The sequence below is a fragment of the Accipiter gentilis genome, chromosome 10, assembly GCF_929443795.1.
Source record: "Accipiter gentilis chromosome 10, bAccGen1.1, whole genome shotgun sequence".
Classification (NCBI taxonomy): domain Eukaryota; kingdom Metazoa; phylum Chordata; class Aves; order Accipitriformes; family Accipitridae; genus Astur; species Astur gentilis.
The window spans coordinates 18,733,762-18,751,949 of NC_064889.1; the positions used below are offsets into that span (position 1 = coordinate 18,733,762).

The window sequence follows — 18,188 nt, forward strand, 5'->3', positions numbered from 1 at the left end:
TCAGTACTCAAACGTGACTTAACACTAACAAGCTTTCACCACCAACTCTGCAAACATTAATACATCTAAGTAGCCATGCTAAATCCACCCAAATTACCTATCTGCAACGCTCTCCTCCAGCCTGAACTGGACTTCAAGCCAAGGGAAGACCAAACCTGGAAGATGACTATGGATTTTTCTCTGGTCTGCATCCCTATGTTAAGCTACTCGGTGATGCTAAGCAGACGCATTTTGAATGTGCTGCTTCATCTCATGTAAAGGAGAGAGAACAGGAAAAAGAGTCAGAAATAGTACTCATCTGAAAAAAAGCAAATATTTTAAAATTAAGTACTGCTACTGTTTGTAGAATGGCCTGCAAGAGAGATACGAATGGCCTGGAAGAGAGATACATGTGAAATTCCTTTAAATACACGTGTTCAGTTTTTAAACTGCATACGAGTCAATCTGACAAATAAGCTTAGTTAGCATTGCTCAAATGAAGCTGAGGGTCCCGTCCCCCATCCTCTTCCTAAGTAAGCAAGCACAAGTTTCTGGCATAGACACTGGTGTGTGAGATTTTAACATTCCCCTTTCCATAAACAGTCATACATCAAAGCTCTAAAAATTTGCTTCACAGAAACATTTGCACTAGTAAAACTCAATTATTCTAGTATTTGTATGACACATGAAGGAGGAGTGCATAAAAAGGTTATGGTGAGCTCATTTTAGAATTTAAACAAGTACTTGATAAAAAGTTTTTGAGTTATTCACTCAGCTCCACTATTAAATCAGGCTTCCAAAGGAGTCTTTAAACAATAGCACAGAAGACACTGTATTTATAACAAAAAGGCAGTATTGAAGCTATCACTCTGTCTCACAGCGCAAGTCATTCATAATTAGTCATAAATGCACACAGGCATGGTATCATATGTTGGTTCACAATCCTGCTGGATTAACTGGACACTTTGAATGTTTATACTAATATTCCTTTCTGGAGAGGCAGCACCATTTGTGTCTAAATGTCTTAAGTACTGCTTTTTATGCTAAGAAAGAACAATTTCTTCAAGAACATCCAAAGTTGAGAGAAGCACTCAAGAACAGTATTAAGCAAGACTGGGACAATCTTTTTTATTTATTTATTTTTATACCAGCCCACATCAGCTGGCACACAAGTATTTTGCTATGCCCCCCAAAGCTTCGGAACCAAACTCAACTGACAATATCACTCAGTTATAAACTTTCATACTAAGTTTACGTACAGCACAGCAATTTTCTGCATACCTGCTCCCTGCATACATACCAATTTTTTTTTTTTCCAAACCTCAGAGCCCACTTGGAATAATGACCACGGGAGGAAAAGCAGGGGACTTCAAAGAGATAACACGAGTGGTGCTCCACTCCTCTGCTACACGCATCCTCTCACCACCTCCCTTTCCCTTCTCTCCATCCCTTTTTCTTCCACATCACAAGCTGCTCTTGGTAGTTCAGCTCAATGAACACGAACCCAGATTTCCTCTCAAAATAACTACTCCAAGACCATTTCGACTATGAGCATCACCCACAGAAACATTCCCATTTGCATATCGTCCTCTCCCCTGCATCGGTCTGCTCCCAAATAAACTCATTGACTGCTGATACAAGGTCATAAAGCTGTGAGAAAACAAACAAACCAACCAAACAAAAAACAACAACAACAACAACAAACAACAACAACCAGGATACCCTCCCACTGCATCCAGCCATGCCCCCAGAGCAAGGGCAGGATGAGTCAGTCTCCCAATATAGCTGGTTTCAAGCATTTCTGACAGCATTACTTTTAACAACAGTATTTTATTTCCTTCAGCCATCTCATTGAGAGTGCTCAAGTATTAATGAAGTGTTTTAACACTCTCACTGTCTGGAGGAAACATGGGGTGTCACCTAAGCAGCTGCTCAAGGGTGAACACATAGCTGCTCCATTCACCAGCACAACCAAGGAAAGGATATTTGCACCACATGAGCTAAGGAGAGGTTTGGGGATGAGAAGCATGAGCCAAAACTACCACATTAACAAATACCACCAAGCCCTGGGACAACAGTGGGAGCCTTCCCTGAGCAGAACCTGCAGCACATCAATCTAAGACCACCATAAGCCATCTGCCCTCAAAAAAAAAAAAAAAACAAACAAAAAAACCCAAAAAAACCACTGAAGGAAGGTATCTTGCCATTTCTGAAGAAATCACAATTCAGATTGTTTTGTTTTGCTGTTACAAAGCAAAGTGACAGCAGCAGTGCCATCAGCAATACACCTCCCGAAACCGTTTTTTTTTCTTTTTTTAAACCCTTAAATTCAACTTTGCTACTGTACCTTCCCTCAAACCTACACCCTACCTCCTCATCCGCATGTTCTTGCAAATCTATCTATTTGCAACATTGGTTTTCCTGACTATGGGTAAGACAAAACACCTGCATCTCTGCAAATGTAATTATGGCAAAATACCACGGCTATTTGTAGACTTCCTGTTCATCAAATAATATTAGTGTACTTTTGCCCTGAGCAATTATTTACAGGGCTGGAAATCCTGAAGAGACACTAGAGACAGCAGAAACAAGCCCCCTTCATTATGCAGTGATGCTTTGTATTAGCTTTTGGGATGACTCAGAGGGGAAAACAAAATCATCAGAATAATTCTTTATAAGTCTGTCCAATGAAAAGGAGAAAAAAAATTTAGTTCAGTTAAAACTCTGCATTAGCTTACTCCAGTCGAGACAGGGAGGCATTTTACACTTCCACTAAATTGGCAGCTCAAATTCAACTTCAGGCTCCAATGCAGGCTTTAAGTCAAATTCCTAAGCAGAGTAAAACCCTTATTAGCCTGTCTTCACTGTAATTTTAATATTAGTTAATTCTGAGTATGTAATTTATGTTAGGAATAACCCACTTTTTTCCAGAACTGGATATGTTGCATGCAGAATTATTCCCTGGCTAGCACAGTTAAGGTTTCCCTTAGAGAAATATTTTTTCAGATATAGATAGCAAAAGAAAAATCACTAAAAGCTTTAAAAGCATGCAAAAGCATTTTCATAAATGCATCACAGCCAGTTGTATTAATGCACCTAATATGTCTCTAACCCATCAAAACCTGGCCATACAGTCTCGCTTTAAACCAATGCTATGTACTAGAAAGATTTTTGATCTGTTTAAAAACTGACATTTCTCTTTCGCCACACACACAAGGGGAGGGAGAAGACAGGAAAATGGTTGATATTTCTACCATTTTTTAAAGGAACAAAAGCATTCCATTCCCTCTACCCTCCATTTTTGCCAGTTTATGATTAAAATTGCAAGCAGAAAAGTAAAAAGAAAACACCTTGTAAAGACATCTCATTTTCAAGTTCCACTAATGTGACAAAATTCATAACAATTTCTCGAGTTTAAAGCATTGTCTAAAGTTTACGAAGTCTGGTTTAAAGTCAAAATTGTCAATGCTGCTGCTACACAACACTCATCCATGTCGGCACAAGCAGTATTTACATCCTGTAGCCAACGTAAAGCTCTGAAGCTCAGGTTACTATCTCTCCCAATCATAAAATGTTCATTACATATTTCCTGCACTATTTGCATGGTTTCTTAGGTTTTGGGGTTTTGTTTGGGTTGGGTTGGGGGGGGGGGGGGGGGAGGGCGGTGTTTTAAATGCCTAATTAGTAGAAAGCTACTGAGATCTCCTACTCAAGCTCAAGAAAAAACACCAAGTGAATAATCAGGGTGGTTTCCTACCCTCCTTTCTGCACTTGCTGCTGCAGTTGTGTGTCATTCCCCTTGCTCCCACTCCTCTTTAAGAGGTGGCTTCACGTAACAGCAGTTCAACTCTTGATCACCTACCTCCAAGCCTGCAAACCGACACGTCCTTTCAAGTGAAGCTTACACCCTGCCACAGCCTATTTGTATAATCTGAATAGGAGACACAGGGAATAGTTACGCATTTGCCATGTGAGGGGTTGCGATTTGAGAGTGAAATCCAAGTGAGATGCACGGACCAGTAGAAAAGCCGGACTCTGCCAAGAGCACAAGATCAGGTCTATCCTGCATCAGGTCTTACAGACAAAGGCTGGCACAAGAACACCAGCTATTTTAATGACTTGCACTAACACCCTTACAAAGGGGGGGGGGGGAAATTAATTACCCATTTTTAGCCTCTAGATTTTCCTCCATTTTGTGTGGTGTACCCACGCAAAAGTTAAGAAGAGGGTTTCCAGGACTCAGCAGCACGTATGGCCCCACACTGAGCCATGCTTAAAGCGGGCAGCTGTGCAAGGGAATCGAACCAGAGAGGACATGGACAGATGTTTCCATTCACAAACAGTGCCAAGGAGCCGGGAATGCCAAGTTCGCTACCTTGGCGTTATTTGCATTTCACAACATCCAGTAATAACCATGCCACAGGCAGTTTAAAAAAAGGAAAATAGAGCACAGCGGAGGAGCATTTCACCATCGCCTTTGTTAAGGGGGCAAAAATGAAAGCTTTTTTTATTCCGATTCTGAAACTTTGCCTTGTTTCATCTTGCTCACTGTCATCGAAACAGGAGACCAGCATCCCAAGCCTTGTCTGTGTGCAGGACAGCCTTGAGCTAATTACCTGCTTCTGCCATTTTGCAAGAGGGGTGCAGACATGCTTGCTTTTGGGGCATCAGGGATGAATAACTGGGCAGTACCTGAAACACCTGAACTTTCTCCTTCTGTTTTCCAGTATAAACCTATTTTTACCTAGCAGAGAGGACAGCTGCTCCTTTAGCAACTGTGCCACAAACCAAACGCTCCGAAGACCAAACCTGGTGCTCTTGGCTCAAAAAATATCCTTACAAATGGTTGGGAGGGGGCGTTTCAGAGGCTTTCATCCAAACCTCAATCCTGAGGCCTAACAGGTTTGAGAATTAGCTGCCAGATCCAGTCTGGCAACTAGAACAGCTACTCCAAGCGCTGCCCCATCCACCCGAACACACTGGAGCGTTATACACAGACCACATGCGACGACGCACTCCGCCTGTCCCAAGGTGCTCCCTGCGGCAAGAGATAGGAAGGGTGATGGGAAAAGCACTTTTTCACACCAGCTTTAAGATCCACAGAGTCCTTTCTGAGCCCACAGCAGAGGTATAGAGAAAAAAAAGTCAGTACAACCCATTTCTATTAAATGAGCTTTTAAAGGGGTTCCGTACTTCAAATACTTAAGCTACACATGCTGTATCATATTTCTTTTAAAGTGTCATGCTGGTGAACATTGCCCAGACAGGGCAACTTTACTGCGAGTGAGTGCAAGGCTCCCCTCCCACCACCACCACAACGGGACAGATTCCTTCCCAAAGTAAACTAGACACTAATGCTATTTATGGATCCCGTTGCAGAACCAGACAGGCTTCCTAGCCACTATTCATCAACGTGCAAATAGGTTTTATTTCATAGCAGGGAGAACAGATTTAAAAGAAAAAAAAAAAAGTCCTAAAGTTCTGCCTTGCTTCTTAAGAGGTATATTTGAAGAGCAGTCGAAAAATCAACATAGAACAGTAATACCTGCAAATAAAGGGTCATCAAAACTTCTTTAGAGACCACATTGTTTTTTAAAAAAATTGACAACTTCTAGTTCCTAAAGGATTATTAGAGGAAACTAAATATCCATGGCAAAAAAGGCCAGCTGATGTACCAAGTGGCAGACCTCCAGAAGAACACCAGCTCTATCACTCCCCCACACCCAGAAGAAAGGCAGGAACATAACCATGAAATCTTCCTTACTTTGCAGAAAAAAAGACGACATCAGCTTCCAGGGAGACATAGCTGGACAACATTCACCAGCACTACTTTTAAACATTAACATTGCAAAGTCCACTGACTTGCCCTGCTAACTCTTTGGGGTTTTAGTGGAAAGTACAACTTTGTTCTTACAAGCGTTTTCATAGAAGCACCTTTGCATTTAAAATGCCAACTGTAAATGCATCTGCTATTCAGATAAATCACCCACAAGCACATAATTTGATATGCAAGAAGTTTACAAAGCTCTCAAAGAGCCCAAGGACATTTGGAACGAAGATGCAAGTTTAGAATGAGTCTCAGCATATCATCAGCAAAAAACAATTCTATTCTTAGATATCTCCCTTTGGTGTTTCCTATAATCTTCCTTTTTTTTTTTTTTCTCCTACTCCTTTGAGAAAGTAAGTTGTTTGGTTCTTGGAAAAAAAAAAAAGGAAGAACCTGTTCTGCAAGGCATACGAACAAAGCAGTATCTTCCAAAAAAAGAAAAGCTCATTCAGAAGTATGTAAATATTAGGGCTGGTAACACAAACAATAAAACCACAGGAAACACAAGAAATTAAGAACAGATCAGGACTTAGTCGATTTCCTGGCTGCTGGATATATAAGCACTTTTCTGGGTTGGACATATCAGACAAGATTTATTTTCTGAATAACAGGCACTGTGGAGCTGACACAGATAATTTAAAGAGGTAAACAAAACTCAACATCTGTTCTGATCCTGCCTGTGCTCCTTAGCAGGCAAGGACAGTGACCAAGGCAACTACACCCAGGACGTGGCACACAATGGCACCAGGGGTTCAACATCCTGCACTAAGAAAGTTTGCTAACTTCAAGGAGAAGTTAGCAAACAGGATTACTCCTTTATTTTCACAGTACACTGCTTACTGCCCAGGACACATCCACAAGTTTGCTCTTGAATGAGGCATGGCTTGGTAACACTGAGGCTGAGCAAGAAGCAGAGGTGACAATTAGTTCCCAACATGCAGGGTGGCCCATGCCATCACCACCCCACAACTCTCCCTGGCTGGAAGGCACACTCCCAGAGCTCCTCAGAGCATTCCCCAGCTCGGGCATATTCCCAAATTCCCCATTGCTGCTAGGCTCTCATCTAGCAGCATCCCAACAGCTCTTTCTCTCCTCTCCATCACGGAATTTTTTTTATTTAGTTATTTATTTATTTATTTTTGCCAACTGGCCAGAAGCGACATAGTCCCAACTAGACAGAGTTTTACATCTCTTGAGCAGGAGTTCAAAACACCGCTCTGCTGAGCATCACAGCCACATTAACACAACCCTGCTGCAACAGCTCCCTGGTCCTCATTCCAACCTCCATGAAACTCTAAACCAAGTCTTGTTCTTCATCCTCAAGTTATCCAGTGGCTCAGATCCAGCTTATCCAAGAGCCAAAGGAATCCCCACAAAGAAAACAATTTATCTCCTTCAATGCAAACTACCAAGTGATGTAGCATTCCCAAAGACAAAATTTAACAAGACTTAAAGCATGCTTCCTCCAAAATGGCTGAAGTTTCTCTTGGCACTGAAACATCACAAGCCCAAGGCATAAATACAGACAGGTGTTTACGCAAACTGTATTATTCTTTTGTAATTAATATCAGAAGTACTGACCAGACTAGGTTTTTAGGAAAAACTGGCAAAGATTTTACAAATTAGATGCTGGACAGGGGAAAAAAAAGAAAAAAAATGAAGACTCTTCTAAGCAGAGCATTAAAAAACTTTGAGTTTACACTCCCTTGATATATAAAAATTATAAAAGGTATCTCAAATACTCAATCTTTTTATATAATGCAATTGTACAGGAACCATATGATTGCCACTTATCTGCTATCTTATAGTATTAATTGACAGAGCAGAGGGGACAGGTCATGCAAGCAATCCAGTAAAGAAAGGCTAAAAAAAGTACACTCATGTTTTGTAGTTTCAGGAAGATGTATATATTTTCAAACACTTTCTTTGCTACAAGTCCTCCATCCTCCTTAAGTAGTTTTGAATTTTCATTTCAAAACTTGCTCTCCACTTACTGAAATGTTTTCCTTTTATACGCCCACTGTAAGCTGTTGCTGGGATAGGATCTCTTATTAGTCTCAAACAGCCCAGTGACTTCTGAACTTTGAGATTATAAAGAAAGTTAGTTCCTGAACACTCACATGCAAGTCGATTGGCTAAGAAAAAGCAGCACAAAGTCCTGCCAAAATCCTGGCTAATCTGATAAAGGAAAAACCAGGGAGGTCTAAGCACTAAACCCCATAGTTTAAACAGAGCCAATTCCAGCTGCAGAAGGAAGCACATCACATTTAGCAGGGTACCTCTTCTTCAGATATGATATTTGAAGAGACAACATTTTACCACCTTAAAGGTAGTGCCCATACGTAAATTTAAATTCCCAAAATACAGGAAAACATGGAACTCAGGTGACTGTTTACAGATCAATAAATGCTGCTTGTAATCTGACTGGAAGGAGGAGAAACAAATTAATGAGACATACATGACATGCAGCCAGTTACCACTTAAGTACTTCTTTAATTTTCCCACTTTCAATGCACTTCACAAACAATTAATCCTCTTAACATCCATGCAAGCATATTTATTACCCACAGTTTTAGCTTGTAAGCTCTTCAAGCAATAAGCTAGTTCTTTTTCTAGCTTAATACATGGCTCACGGAAAGGACTGAGGCCGTTTTAACTGTGGAACAGCTGCCAAGAAATCAGCTCCTACCACTCCACTCCCCTCCCCTCCAGCATCTTACAAAGGAGACAAGCAAGAAACCCACCCAAGAACATACTTTTAACCTAGTTAAAAGCACTTTTAACCTAGTTAAGTGCTCAAATATCAGCCTCCATGCTACACGCACCCTTCTTCAGGCTACACTACCAAAAGACTCAGTCAAAAATAAATCAGTAGCCCTGGCCAGAGTGGAAAAGTAGCTCCAGATTTTGGAGACTCCCAAGCCCCCATTGCACAAGCAGATTAACGCTCCTGTGCCCAAGTCAGGAGAACTCCGTGGAGCCACCAGTACAGAAGCACAGCCACATGGCAGGTACCAATATAACCCCTAGCATCCTCTCATGACAGACCTGAAGACAACATATATTTTCCTGTTGGCAACCACACTACTTAATATAGAAAAACCTGCAGTTAACAGAAACATATGCAGCAACGCTTCGCCTTGCATCACGCACAAGTGTAAAGAGTCACCTGGACCTTGTGAAATGAATGTTCATTACACAAAACTTCCTTTTACGACAGTACATGTAAAAGGGGTTTAGTCTTTACTTCTCTACTCAGCTAAAACAATCTACCTTCTCTGCAGCTGCTAAGAGAAGAGAAGCTATAAACATTTAAATTTAATGCAACAAAAGGTTTGCTCACCACCTCTTGTGCTCCACTGTGTTCTCAGACGATGATCACTCACCATAAAAATGGGTGGAGAGGCTGCAAACCACGCAGCAATGGAAAAACTGACTCCCATGTTCAAGAGAAGCTCCTGCACAGGCTGGAAACCTCACTGAAATTAAGTGCTGTCATTACTCCCAGGATGGGAAGTCTTTTGGCTATGGATGCAAACACATCTGCTACATAGCACGTGAACTAGGGTGTTTTACTTCAATTTCCAGAATCATCCTCTGCATCAACTCAGACCTTCAGACTACGGAAACTGTTTTACTCTAGGTCACGAGTAAACTCATTCATCTCCAGTTTGGTTTTAAAACAATTAAAAACCAGCGCTCCCCAAGCACGAAGTGCAGACTTGAAGATGTCCAGTGCTGTCAGTACCGCAGCCTTGTTACCACAGTGAAGGGTTTACGGTAGCAGGGAACAAAAGAACAACAAAATTCATCATGTAACATCAGAGGTACCTCACGTAAGCCTCACTCCTCAGCTGACTCATTACATGATATTAACTCAAAAAAACAAAAAAGGGCAAGTCGCAGTTTTGCTGCCATCTTACTTGTGGGTTCGGCAATTAGTAAGTGTGCTGTGCTATGCGCAAGCTCATGTGCCAGAAGAACTCGCTTTGTATATGGGTCAAATCCGGCCATCCTGTCTCCCCCTTCCCCCAAAAAAAATAAATCACTTCCCCCCTTCCTTTAACACCTGCTTCCTCCATCCGAGCATTCATTGTCCCACCACTATTATGGGACCGAAGGCTTCAGCATCCCAGAGGAAACTCAGGAGGGAAACCAGTGTATAAAGCGACCAAGACTCTCATTCGCCTCAGCAATCTCACGCCTCTGCATCCCCTATTTTCCCTCTCTTCCTATTGACAGCAGCTTCCAAGATTCAGCCGGGTATATTGAGCACCGCACGTGCCGGGAAGCCGAAAGTGCCACACATCCTGGTATTGAACCCCACCATGCCCACGGACACTAGTGCGGACCATTTGCCTTGCTCTTGCAACGTCCCTGAGGACCCACAACCAACGATGTGGGGAAGGAAATGAGGCCGGAGAGACCATGGCCTGACCCAGCACAGCTTTTTGTATGGTCGCACCAAAGGGAAGGACCTCACACAAGCAGCAGCTCCCCTAAAATGCAGCAGGAGCAGAGCAGCATCCCTCCTGCAGCCCAGGATCAGGGACATGCTGAAAGGAGTCTTTGGACAAACCCATTCTCGGCATCAACTTCCATTAGGAGGTTTTTATCTTCTGCAGGGGGTCGCTGTGCAGATTCACACACATCCCCCGCTTTGGCCTTCCCTACACTGAAAACAGGGATACCCGCAAGACCACGACGAGTGGGCCAGCATCCGTGCGTGACACATGCCAGGTGTGTTAATCCATGGAAAAAGAAAGGGTGAGTCAGTAGTTTGAGTCTGAAGACAGTCCGGTTTAGAACAGCTGCTCCGTGCCAAAATCCTTCTCTGTAATGGTTTTATTAACTGCAGCATTCAGACTTACTGAGCAGTTACACCACTGGGGGCAGAGACACATTGGGAAAGAGATTTACTTTCCCAAGTAACTTTGCCAGAAACATCAGATACAATTTAGATGAAGCTACAGAATACGTCACAGGTTTTAACATAGCTTACTGCTCCAATTTGCATTAGTCACGGGTGATAAAAACCACAGGGGATTCAAACATGACACATCGCGTAGTTTCTCTCAACAAAGTTTTGAGCATCATCATCAAATGACATACAACCTTCTGCTTTAAGGTGACCACCTTAAATCATGCTCATGGAGAGTAAGTCTCACCAACATTCAGCCTCGTATTTAAATAAGTAATTCATCACTTATTTTCCTTCCCACTCGGAAATAAAACCTGAAGTAGCTGCTACAGAAGAAAATCCTTAAATCCTTCCTTCTACACTGGATCAGATCTTAGCAGTGCTGTCACACTGTAAATAACATCTTACATTAAACAACAATTTGGGTAGATCTCTCACCATGTACATTTGCAAATGTAATGTTAAGTTAAAAACAGTTCAGCAGAAAGACCGAAGGGTAATGATTTTTGTGAAAGGTAGACTAGCCACCTGGATGAAGTAAAAAAAAAATACACCAACAGAGACGAGAAGCAGTCAAAAGCTACTCTGGCAAATGCTGAACTTTTTGCATAGTCTATCATAAAATTTCACAAGTGCTTGAGACTAAGATGCAATAGATCAGTTGCAACTACCTGCGCTCATACACTTTAATACTATCTCAGAGGTGCAACTATGCAGAATCCAACTCACTGATAAAAGCGATCAGGTGCCATCCCACGACTTCCAAGGAAACCAAACAGCGACCTCATGCAAGGATCAAACATACAAGAAAACTGTGACAGTTCACTCGCCACATCTACTGATTAAAAAATTATCACCAGTTTTGGAAAGACAAGAGAGCAGCCAGATGGGAAAATAATTTATTATGAACAACTTACGGAATCACTGAAAAAAAATTTTTGAATGAAGAGATTGGATCATTCTAAAGAAATGTAAAAGCGAATTCCTGGTCCTTATAAAGGGGAAAGAGATTCAAAGAAAATACAAGTGGTCAAGAAAGATTAACTTTGTCAAATGAACCCCTGCTACAGAATTACAAGTCAACCTGTGAAAAAGCACCACTCTGGAAGCTGCAGCCAAGGCCAAAAATAAAGGTCCTCTATGAACCGTGGAAGCCCATAAGGTCCATGCCACCAGCAACCAGCCCTCACAGCAGCAAGAAACCCTGCAGGAGGCTGCCCAGAGGCGCCAAACCCAACCTCGCACACAAAACATGGAACGTAGCGTATTTCAAGCCCTCAACACAAGTGCTGTGGGAGGTGCTGAGAGTAGTTTGAGGGGTATTTTTTCCTTATGTTCACTCCAATTCACAATATCTGAGAAGTTCCCAATGCACCTTTGTTACAATTCAGCATTTGGACTGTGAGAACTACATCCCTAGACCAGCAAAGGAATTTAGCTTTTTCTCACTCATAATAAAAGTCACCCAATAAACTCTTCAGCATCTGATTTTTAAGGGTTTTTTTTAAATATATGTAAAACAGTCTTGTTAGACTGCCTGACCATGTCACAACATGTGATCCATTACAACTACAACAGAATTAAAGCTTACTTTTTGCAAGATATCATACTGTATACTTTTAAGGACTGTCAACTACATAAAAATATTTGTGATTACTGTACTTTCTTACCTTGTTCCTCAACAACTGAAAAGCGTACCTAAAATGGTTATAAAGAAAATTTTTAAAAATTATAAAAATGGCAGTGCTTATTTTTGCAGAGAAGATATATCTTCACTCCAGAAGAAATAATTGCAGTCTTAGGGAACTTAAAAAGGAAACACTTTGACTTCTAATGCACTGGCTTATCTTAGAAACACATCTATCTCCCTTGTCGTCTTCACATGCTATAAAACAGGGATGGGCACCACAGTCAAATGTCTTCTTTGCAATCGGAAAAGCACTTCCAAGGGTGTAGCTCCAGGAGCATTTCTCCTGGTGGAAGCACCGGAGCCTTTGCCACAGCAGCTGCTTGTGAGACCGCAAAGGGACATGAGTCAGGGAACTGATGCAGGTAAAGAATGAACGTTTTTGCTGAACTGATCCAAGGTATGAAATGTACTGGGGGGGGGGGGGGGGGAGTATTCTTAACTGGAATCCATTTCCCAGTCTGACTCGCTGAACTGACCCACAAATCCCAGCATGGTCTGACTGGAGAACTGGAAGAGGCTGCTTACGCCTACACCAACACACAAAAGAGATCACAGAATTACAGTTCTGAGTTTAGGATAACGCTGAAAAAGTTTTACCTATTGCATGCTTCCACCAGCAGTCTCTGGAAGGGCATTTAAACTGTTTACAGGATTTGTGGCGTCGCATCATATTTGTCACGTAGACAAATACAGAGGAGTCTCCCTGTTTCCGTGACAAAGGGCCATAAATATATAGAGATATATCTTTTTGAAAAAGATCTGTATAGCTTGACTGCAGCAACAAGTTCCCAGCATAGCTGCTTTCCCTGGAGCACTGCCATCATGTTTTCTTATCACTAACCAAAGTAACTAACCAGCTAACTCCCAGTGATGTGCTTTGCCTTCTAGATCCACATAAAGGTCATTTGCAAGGCAGAAACGCAGGTTTAAATAAATAAATAAATAAAAAGACAACATTATGCCACATCCACAGCTTTGTTTCCAAAAGTAACTAAGAAATGCAATGCCAGGCTGCAACACCAGGACTGAAGTGTTTGACTGTTCAGTAAGTACAAGGAGTGGCCCATTCCCTCCCCACAGCAAGATTGTTGACAGCTGGTTTAGAGGAGAAAAAAAGTGAAGCATGACTAAGGTATTCATAAAAGTCTCATTGCATCTAACACCCTAACAACAAGTTCTGAATTAGAAAAAGTGCAGTGCTTCCTGGAAATGACTGTTCAGGTGGTACACGCCAGCCCTGAACCAGGCTCCCAGCTGGATTATATCCCCCCTGGCAAACCCCAGAGCAGCAAAGCAGAACTGCATCTACACCCAAAGCTATCAGCTGCTTCAGAAAGTCACTCATTACCTTTATCTATCCTACAGCTGATCAATGCAAGCAAGCAAACACATGAGCACTTGGCACGGAGCAGCACCCAGTAATCACAAGCTGCTGGCTGCAAGGTGCTTCCCACCCCAGCTTTCCCCATCCAGCCTTTTGTGTGCCTGCAAATGGGATGCTGCTTACGTTATCCTCCGGCTGGAAACCACACCAACTGCCAACTCCCTGTCCAGGAGGCTGGTAAAACACGGGGCCACGGTCACCGAGGGAGGGCATCTTGTGCCTTTCTGGCCTCCTGGACTATCTAGCCTTTCGCTCAAGTTTTTAACTTCTTAGCACTGCCTTCCACCGGTAGAGCAAAACCAAAACCAAATAGTTCCTCCACACTAATCAGCTATGTGGTTCAGTTTACTTCAGGTTATTTATCACCCATGTGGGAAACCCCTACAGAAATAACATTTAATAGCACTCAAGTAGATTGCAGAGATAACCAGCTACAGTAATAAGTAGAAAAGCTTCCAAGCTGCTTCAAGGACTGTTTTATAGGCACATGGATCACCACCAAATACCAGGCAGAGAAAACCAGTGTGTTGGCACCCTGGAAACAGAGCGGAAAAGAAATAGGTACAGCAGGCATGACAACATCTACTAATGATTTTTTTTGTTAGGTAGCTATCTATTAAAACTTATTATGCCAGCAGAAAGTTACATGAAAGCACCCGCTACCTTTGTAACACAGGAGGAGCGTGTGCATACCACCAATAAACCTACCAATGTTTTTTTCCTCTAGTATAATTTATTGGCCACTGCCTTAATTCATACTTTGGAAAGAATAACCGAATTCTTTTAACGGTACTTAATCCTCCTCTTAGCACAGGAGCGTACCCTAGACCAGAACATAGCTTACTCGGGAGTATATCCTGCTGAGAGATTAGTAGCGAGTTCTTCATAAGCCTGAGTCTCAAAGCTTCCCTATATAGGCTGTGTTTAAAAACATCCCCCATCGGACAGTACCTGGCAGAGCTCTGTTTCTATGAGAAGCTTCACCTTCTTAACTGCATTTTCCTCCTTTGATGTTGTGAAGCTGTAAATCAGGAACATCAAGCTCCTGCCTTTCTCTCTGGCTGCAGTCCCCGGACGGACTCTGCTACTTCGAACACGCCATGTCCTCACCTCTCAGGCTATGCCAGCCATCCCTTGACCAACGGAGCCGGGCAGGAGATGCAGGCTGGAACGCCGTCACGCAACACGGCACATCCACGCTACCTGCAGGAGACTCGTCATTCAGGCTGCCTACAAAACCTGTCTGCCTTGCAGAACTCAACATCCATGCCCTTCTAGCAACAGCCCCGGGCTAGCCTGTCTGCCCAGCACCGGGCGGCACTGGAAGGACAGACAGGAGATGTATTGGGCTCTACCCATGAACACGAAAGATCGGTACAGGCTTGAACTCATGCCAAGGGACAACACATGCCCAGATGATCCTCACCTTGCCTAACGCACCCTTACCCTGCTATCAGGCTTGTTAAAAAAAAAAAAACCACACACACAAAAAAAAACAAAAAAAACAAACAACAAAAAAAAAAAAAAAAAAAAAAAAAAACAAAACCAACAAAAAAACCCCACACAACCCCAACTGCCCAAGCAAGATATTGTCACCATGGAGGCTGACAGCCTGGACCAGAGCGGCCCAAAGCACAGCAAGCGCCTTCTGAGCAAACGCTCCTCTAGTACAGACAGCAGCTTCTATTCACAGGCACGGATGTTATGAGGTTAACATCAATCTACTCCCACTACTAAAGTATCTATGTATAAAAATACACCTCCTCTAACACAGTAATAAATGAATCATTAGTACCTTACCTTTAAGGAACTATGTGGAACTTGGTTCACCTTTGCAATTCCACAATAGCACGGCAAGGGCGTGCAAAACATGAAACACACACCTGGCAAGGGACTGATTTTAAGCTGAAGAGAGTTACCACAAACGGAAATAATGTAGCTTGGCCCTTTAAAACTGATTAGATTACATTAGCCAAAACTCCCAGCACACAAGACATTCATGGATCTCAGACCAACTGTCTAAACTCAGCTCTGAAGCTACGTGCTTTACATATTTCTACTGCATCGCATATCTCCATGAGTACCTAAAGTTTTACGGCTGGCCAAGATTACAGAGAACACCACAGCGACCAACTGTCCCACAGAAGTACAGCATTTCTAATCCATTTATCGAGTCCGTATCTGGTCATACACAACAGAATCGGTACAGTACACTCTTAAAAAAAAAAAAAAAAAAGGGGGCAACAAAAACCAAAACCAAACACTTTTGAAAATCACTTTTTCTCACTTCTGAGCTCCAGCTACCATGAAGCCCCGTACAGGACACTGGAGCAGAACCAATTCCAGAGGTCAGCAAAATTGATCTCTACTAATCCCAGCTCCTTTACATGACTTGCAGGGATAACACAATCACAGAAGGTGGATTAATAAACCCGGACAATTTACAGGTTAAGAAACAACTACCCTTTCACAATCTTCGTCCAGAAAAAACTCCTGCATTTCCTTCAAAAGAAGAGTGTCTCCGCCCGAGAAGGGGGAAAAGAGGAAAAAAAAAAAAAATAATACGTATTTTCAAGCAACAGAGCGAATGCATAAAACAGGCCCCGCGGCAACGACCCTCTGAGTAACTTCAAAGACCCACTCGGCCCCAAAGGTGAGAAAACCCAACACCGGCCTGTTGCTTCGCAAACTCTGATATAAAGCCCAGATTACTTTCTTCGCAATAAACCCAGATACAGAGTTGCGTCAGCGAGGCTGGAGGTTTGGGGTGGTTGTGCTGGGTGGTGGTTTTTTTTCTCAGATCAGGACATCAATAACTGCAATAGCGCGGAAGCGGAGGGAGGCCGGGGCCCGGGCTGGCCGGGGGGGGGGGGCCGTCCCGGGGGTGGGCGTGTGCCCGGGCGCACACTCGGGGCACGCTCCGCGCCCGCCGCCGCCCCCCGGGGAGCGGGGCCGCCACCCCCGCGCCGCCAGCGGGGGGACCGCGCCCGGCCACGGCCCCGGCCCCGGCCCCGGCCCCGCAGACAATAGCGGCGCGGAGCAGCCGCGCGAGAGAACGCGTAAAATCAACGAAAAAAAGCCAAATAATAATCACGAAATGAAAGGGGGCGAAGACGCGCGAAGCAGAGGGGCCGCCCGGAGCGGCTCCCCGCGAAGTTGCGCGCAGATAAAAAACCCCGAGGACGAGGGGGAGGAAGGGCGGGGGAAGCGCGCGAGGACGCGGGAAGGGGCGGGGGGGCGCCCGCAGCGCGCCCCCCCGCCCCGAGGGAACGACCCCCCCGCCCCCCTCCGCCCCCCTCCAGGGGCCTCCCCAAACTTTCCCCCCACCCCTTCGCCCAACTCCGGCGGGGCAGACTCACCGCGGGGGCCCGGCGGGCGGCTTCGCCCCTGGCAGCGGGGCCGGGAGGGAAGGGAAGGGAGAGGGAAGGGGACGGGGAGGGGGGGAAAGAGGCGGCCGGGCCGGGTGCTCTCCGCCCGGGGAGGCGGGCAGGAAGGAGGGCCGGGGGCTGCGGGCTCGCAACCTGAGCAGCGCTGCCGCCGCCGTGCCCGCCCCCGCGCCGCGCCGCCAGCCCGCATGCGCCGCCGCCGCCGAGCCGCGCGGAGCGGGGCCGCCCCCGGGGAGGGGGAGTCGCAGGGCCGAGGGTGGCACCGCCGCGAGCGCGGTGGGCGGCGGGGTCCCGCTGCGCGGCCCCCGGCTCCCGGCGAGGGCACGGGCCGGCCGGGAGGAGGCCGGCAGCCCCGCTCCGGGCGAGCGCCCGGCTCCGGGCGAGCGCCCGGCTCCTCACCTGCCGGCCTGTCACCTGGCCGCCGCTCCGTCCCGTTTGCCCTTCGCCGCCCGGCTCAGCTGCCGGGGGAGACGCGCCTGCTTGAGCGTAGTGGCGTGCTGCCGGGCTGGAAGGAGGCAGGCGGCTTTTTGTGCCGCGGGTTGACTTTCGTGCGAGGGGGGACGTTTCCTTCCCACGCGCTAAACTTCAGCGTCGAGGGCCCGTTTGCTTGGGGCTGCCTTTCTAGCGTTCCTGCCTCCAGCAGTTACACAGCCTCTTCTGGCGCTGAGAGCGCGAACCGTCCGGTCCTGAGCGTGATCTGCCGCGCGTCCGTACCTACCACGGTTTTAGCAGCTCAGCCTGAGCCCCACCGAGCCGGCCCACGGCCTCCTCCTGCCCCTCACCACCTTGCCCCGGTTCTTCTACGGTTATGGAAGGGGCGTGCGTTTGAGCGAGGAACATCTCCCGTGCCGTTCCCACACCGTGCCCCAGAAAACCGGTGGAAATGGCAACCCACCGTTAGCAGACGAGTTCATGTGGCCTGTCGTCCGTGTGTGGCTGGGCTTGAGGAGGCCCCTGGGAAAGAAGATGCGTGATCTTTCCTGGTGGTGACTTGACTTCAG

General features: G+C 45.2%; 1 protein-coding gene across 1 annotated transcript in view; it reads right to left on the reverse strand.

Moving 5' to 3' along the window:
• Positions 1 to 17,295, reverse strand: part of LOC126043745 (A-kinase anchor protein 13-like) — a 130,494-nt gene extending 113,199 nt beyond the window's left edge. The window contains exon 1 of the mRNA XM_049812579.1: positions 17,161 to 17,295. The gene's annotated coding sequence lies outside the window, so the exon portion shown is untranslated. The remainder of the gene's footprint in view (positions 1 to 17,160) is intronic.
• Positions 17,296 to 18,188: the final 893 nt, after the last annotated feature.